The following is a 5,887-nucleotide window of genomic DNA, read 5'->3' as shown; positions in this document are numbered from 1 at the left end:
TTGGTTGCTCTCAAGTGTTGGCCGTTATTAATAAAGCTGCTATAAGCATTGTGTGTATGGTTTTGTATGGATATAAATCTTTAGCTCATTTGAGAAAATACCAAGGATCACAACTGCCAGATCATATTATCTTAATATCTTTTGATATCTTATAAAAAATTGAGAGTTTAATTGTACAGCTATTCTAATGTAAAAGAAAGACAGTCTAAGAAAATGTATGAATTGGCCAGTGGTATTGGATGCGTTGGGGATGGTGGACCTGTCTAGTTCCCTTAATGCCATTCTTGGTGAGTGGTAAGACGTGGTAGCCTTGGGTAAGACTGCACAACCTACTTCATTAGTGAAAGAGGATTTGATCACAGGCTTGCTCAGAAAGGAAGTATCTCTTTAGTCTCAACCTCTAAAATCTTGACCTCCCATTTTTTCACCTTTCCCACTTCAGCTTAGTACTGCTGCTATTTAGGCTTGATGTTAATGGAATGGAAATTACAGACTCCTACAGCTTCTTCTCTGAGCATGTGTCCTATGCTGCTTCTTCGTCAGTCCCTTTGCCTGCCTATCAATAAGAACTGAAGGCCCCAAATGGTGCTTTTTCCTCTACAGTTCTATACTTACCCATCTGTCTCTATAAATTGGTTTGCTTTCACCAGTCTCTACAAATATGCACATCAGATTCATCTTATAAAAGCTTTTCCTTAACAACAACTTCTAGCCATCATCCTGTTTTATCCTTTGTAAAAGGAATATAAATGCTCACCAAAATGCATACTTCCCTGTCCTTAGTGTGGAGATGTTGCTGGGAAATAAGCAATTTTGCCTTGAGGTGGGGTAGTGATTAATAGTGAGTAATCCCTGCAAATGGGTTAGAAAGCATCCTTTTGGAAAGAGGTGAGGGAGAGTGGAACAAGAAAGGGGAAAAATCCTGGGTGTCCAGATCATCCTTGGAGGAAACCCTTCTGATAACTGGACTACATTGGAACAAGAGTAAACTTCCAAGAAGCTATTGAGACGTGTGGGCTTATTTGTTACAGCAGCTCCTATTACTCTGAGTTCAGCAGGCTACAACGTATTGGTCCATTACCTGTTTTTATAAATGGAGTTTTGTTGGAACACAGCCATGCTCATCCATTCACATACTTTCTGTGGCTGCTTTTGCACTATAACAGCAGAATTGAGATGTTGTAACAAGACTACATGGCCATCAAAGCTGAAAATGTTTACTTTCTGACCCTTTGCTGACAGAGCTTGGCAACTGATGCTCTAAGTAATATTTGAGCTCAAAATGTCTGCTGAGAAAGCAACACCAGGTGGATGAGAGATACTACCTGGGGCAGTGGAGGACAGAGGACAGACACCTATGGATCTGGTCCTTCATTTGCTCATATGAGATCCCCAAAACTTCCGAACTTTTGCTACACACACACTCTAAGTGGAGAGAAAATCAAAGGGAGGAACATGTTATCTAATGCCCCTTTGCTTACCTGAAGGGGTTGTCTCATCAGTGTGCATCAGAATCATCTGGAGGCCTAGTGAAATGCAGACTGCGGGCCCCACCCTTGGAGTTTCTGTTTCAATAGGCCTTGGGGCGGGGGGGAGGCCCTGAGTCCCTGCATTTCCCACATGCTGCCAGGGTGTGCTGGGTACCACTGGCAGAGATTATTAGATAGGACTCTGCTTTGCACTGGATTGGACACAAAGTTAATTTTTTTGTTGCCCATTCTGTGGGCGTCAGTGGAGAGAGCTTGTCATGGGAGGAAGGTGTGATTACTTACAGGTTACCCCCAGGTGCTTTTGCTGCTCTTCCAAGTTGTTGTGTGAGCTCTGTGACTCTGCTGCTCTAAAAGTTTTAGATTTTTAAATTTATTTTTTTTTTAGTACTCGTGATTTTTCTAAGGCAATGATTACGTGAGACTAATCAAAACCATATATTAGGATGGATCATCTGCAGTTTGCTAAAGGGTAACCTCCCTGCAGACTATTGGCTTATAAGCAAAGACACTGAGCTCTGTAGGTTAGCAGCAGGCTCTGCAGGCTAAGCGTGGGCTGTGATGTTTGGTAGCGAGGTGCCTGGAAGGCACCATGCCTATGGCTATGCAACTGTTTCAGCCCCAGGGTCACTGGGATACTTTTCTTAGGACTTTTTCCCATTATTCTTTCAGGGGCTGCTGCTCCTCCTTGTCCTCTTCTTCAAGCAGGACCCTGTATGTTTTGTGTTGGCCAGGATTCTTCTCTGAGAGTGATGTGGGGCAGGCCCTGGAGCTGGGGCTCCTTTTGAAAATCTTCTCATTTCTGCCAGAACCATCTCATCAGAGGTCTTTTAACCCAGGAAACGCAGGTGGTAGACTTTAAAATCAAGTATTGGGTAAAGGCAAAAAACAAACAAACAAAAAAAAACTATTGAGTAAAGGCAGAGGGAGGGGAAAAGGAAAAGAAGGAAGATGGGGAGAGATGGAGTCTGTCCATCAGATCTTCCTATAGCAGCAGTGGTGGCTTCTGTTAAAAGCTTCCTTCCTGCTATTTCTCTGGGGGGTTCTATTTAACCCTATAATAAAGCTTAAGTAAGCAGAACTCTGCATTAGAAGGACACAATTTTCTTAATACAGTTCATGAATTATATGAGAGGTGCCATGTTAAGCTCACACTAACTACATCTTCTCTACCTATGAATTTCATAAGGACAGACACTGCATTTCTTTGGCAGTTCACAGGACAGAAAATGGTGCTGGACATTGCAGAAGTTAACTTGAATAAGGTCCAGAAATTTCCCTGATGATTTCCACCACCTAATGGGCCAAGCAATCTGTTTATATATATATATATATATATATATATATATATATATATATATATAAAAGATTGTCTCCCTTATTGTGATGGTACTTTCCTATTGTAGCTTTAGGAGGTTTTAGGGGTCTAGCATCATCACCTTTTTGGATCAAGGGTCAGTAAGCATTTTCTGTAAAGCATCAGAGAGAGTACATATTTGCAGCTTCTCAATTCTGCCATCATAGTGTGAGAGCAAGCATGGACAAACTGATGGCCCTGATTGTGTCTCACTAAAACTTTATTTACAGAAACAGGTAGTACCAGGTTTGGTTTGCACACCCATAGTTGTCCACTGGTTTAATTGGTGGTGCATACAGATCACTCGCCTAGAGAACTATTTAAAATGAAGTTTATGGTTTTCAGAGGTAGAGAAGAGAGATTTTGCATTTCTGACAAGCTCCCAGGAGATACTGCTGCTGCTTGTCCTTAGACTGCACGTTGAATATTGAGGATTTCAATAGCATCGGCTTTTTGTAAATAGATTTGGCAATTGCAATAAACTGGGGAAGGTTGGTGATGATTCTACTGAGCTGCACAATTTTATAGAATTTCAGAAAGAACCTGGAAAGCTGTATCTAAACTCAGAAGCAGACTGTAGGGAATGATGCTTTATTTAGAAATATCTTCCAACCAACCAGACCCGTGAAACTTGGGTATTCTTGCAATGACTTCATTCTTCTCTGGTTTCCTGGAACCCATTTACTTTTGAAACCATCCAGGAAGAATCCAGGTAATTAAAAGGGAGCCTCGTTTTCTGTGTGACCTTGGATCTGTCGCTTGACCTTCCAACACCTGGGGGCAACTCAAATGTACTTATCAAATTGTGTCAAACAGGATCTTACTGGGAAACAGATGTTGGGTCAGAATTTTCCCACATGTGGGAGAGCTGAAATCGTGCAGGTAGCTCAGACTCAACCTATTAATAATTATGCCTTTGCCAAATACCAGAGCTCTAATACAAAAGACTAATTACTCTCAGACTTGAGAGAGGTTAAAAAAAGCCCTTATATATGGAACAAGAGCCAGAGCAAGAACAACCACAAAACCCCCAAAAGTGTGAAACTACCTTTAAAGGATGAAATAATGTTTTCCCTGAATCTTCCTTAAAGTACGTGAAGTGAGTCCTGCTCTGACAACATTCAGTGCTGCATGCTTGATGGTGCAAAAACGGTTCAGCTCATTGGTGTCATCACCAGTCTTCCCCACCTCCTCCTTCTCTTTCCCTCCATCTCTGCCCAGCTCCAGTAATTCTTTCCATATGGAAATTGACATTGCCAAATTTGAGAGACCCCCCCTTCCTTGGTGGATTGTTGGAATCAAGTCCATGTGTATAACTTATCTGGCAGTTTTTGCAACATGTGGCTCAGGGGTCTGGAATTATTTTAAGTTTCAGGTTTTAAAAATAACAGGCAATTTTGACCCTCCTGGAAGATTTGCTACTACTGGACCCTCTCCTGGGACATTCAGGTAGGGATCAGGTTTCCTGCCTGTCATTTCAAAGCACCTTCCTAAGGAAAAATACTTTATGCTGGGGACTGTTTGTATAAGGCATTTGTTTTGGTTGACCTTTCATCTGGCTGTGTTAATGGTGTGTCATGGATTGGCCCTCCCTTGTAAGGAGCTCCCTGGGTAAGAACATTCTAGCTGTGGCTACTTCTAGGTATAGGTCTCCTGGGAGGAAGTGTGGCTTCAGGGTTTAGACCCAGAAAGGGTATCAACAGACTCATGGCCAGCTCTGTTTCTGATTGGCCTACCTCCATGTAACCATTTTTACATTTTGTAGAGCATATATAAAGTGTTCCATCATACAAGGATATGTTGGAGATAAAAGTGTGGATATTTATTATAGCATAACACCACCAGAAATACCTGGTTTGGGGATGTTTCTTAGAAGTTGATAGATTATCTTCAACTTGTACTTTTGAGAGCCAAGGGGTACAAAAGGTTAGGTAAGCAAAATTGTCACAAGAATGAGAGCAGTGTTGTGAGACTCCTGAAAAAATAGAGAGGACTATTTTATTCTGACTTTCCATGAAGTCTCTTGTACACCGTAATGAAACGCTTTTTTTTTTTTTTTTTTTTTTAAGGTACCACAAAAGGTGAAAGGGTCACTTGTGTGTTTGGCTTTGCTGAGGTATTTTGGGTATTTTGTGTGTGGACAATGGCCAGCATCAGGCTAGGGGAGTATTCAAATAAGCTTGTGTACAAAAATTTTATGCTCTCGAAATTAATGCTTTATTGGTGTTTAATCTTGGCTCTACCACAATCTGAGACTTATATTCACATTAAAAATATCTACCTTGGGATGCCTGGGTGGCTCAGCAGTTGAGTATCTACCTTTGGCTCAGGGCGTGATCCTGGGGTCCCTGGATTGAGTCCTACATGGGGTTTCGTGCATGGAGCCTGCTTCTCCCTCTGCCTGTATCTCTGCTCTCTCTGTGTGTCTCTCATGAATAAATAAATAAAATCTTTAAAAAAATTACCTTCAGTGGTTCTTTTTTTTTTATAATTAAAAAAAAAATCATCCACATCTCATGATTGTTGGTATCCTTTTCTCCCCTCTTAGCATTGCCTAAATTAACAATGCGTATTATATTGTGTCAATCCTGCTCTATTTGGTGAAATGTAGATTTGGGCTTGTGAAATTAGAATAAGAATGCAATAAAATGAAGTACTCCCGTCTTGTGGAATCAGAGGGCTTGAGAGAGCAAAAGATGAAACATTTGTGTTTCCCCCCAACTCTCACTTTTTTTTTTAAGATTCATTCATTCATTCATTCATTCATTCATTCATTCATGATAGACATAGAGAGAGAGAGAGAGGCAGAGACACAGGAGGAGGGAGAAGCAGGCTCCATTCCGGGAGCCGGATGTGGGACTCGATCCCGGGACTCCAGGATCGCGCCCTGGGCCAAAGACAGGGATCTGAGGGCCACTGAGCCACCCAGGGATCCCCTCAACTCTCATTTCTAAAGAAAGTTCAGAATTCCTTTATCTAGAGCTGTGGTTTGCAAAGTGGTGTTGTCCAGCAGCATCCGCATTGGCCTGGACCTAGTGAGTGG

This window comes from Canis lupus, chromosome Y, assembly GCF_048164855.1.
Source record: "Canis lupus baileyi chromosome Y, mCanLup2.hap1, whole genome shotgun sequence".
Classification (NCBI taxonomy): Eukaryota; Metazoa; Chordata; class Mammalia; order Carnivora; family Canidae; genus Canis; species Canis lupus.
Note: the sequence above shows the minus strand (reverse complement) of the source record.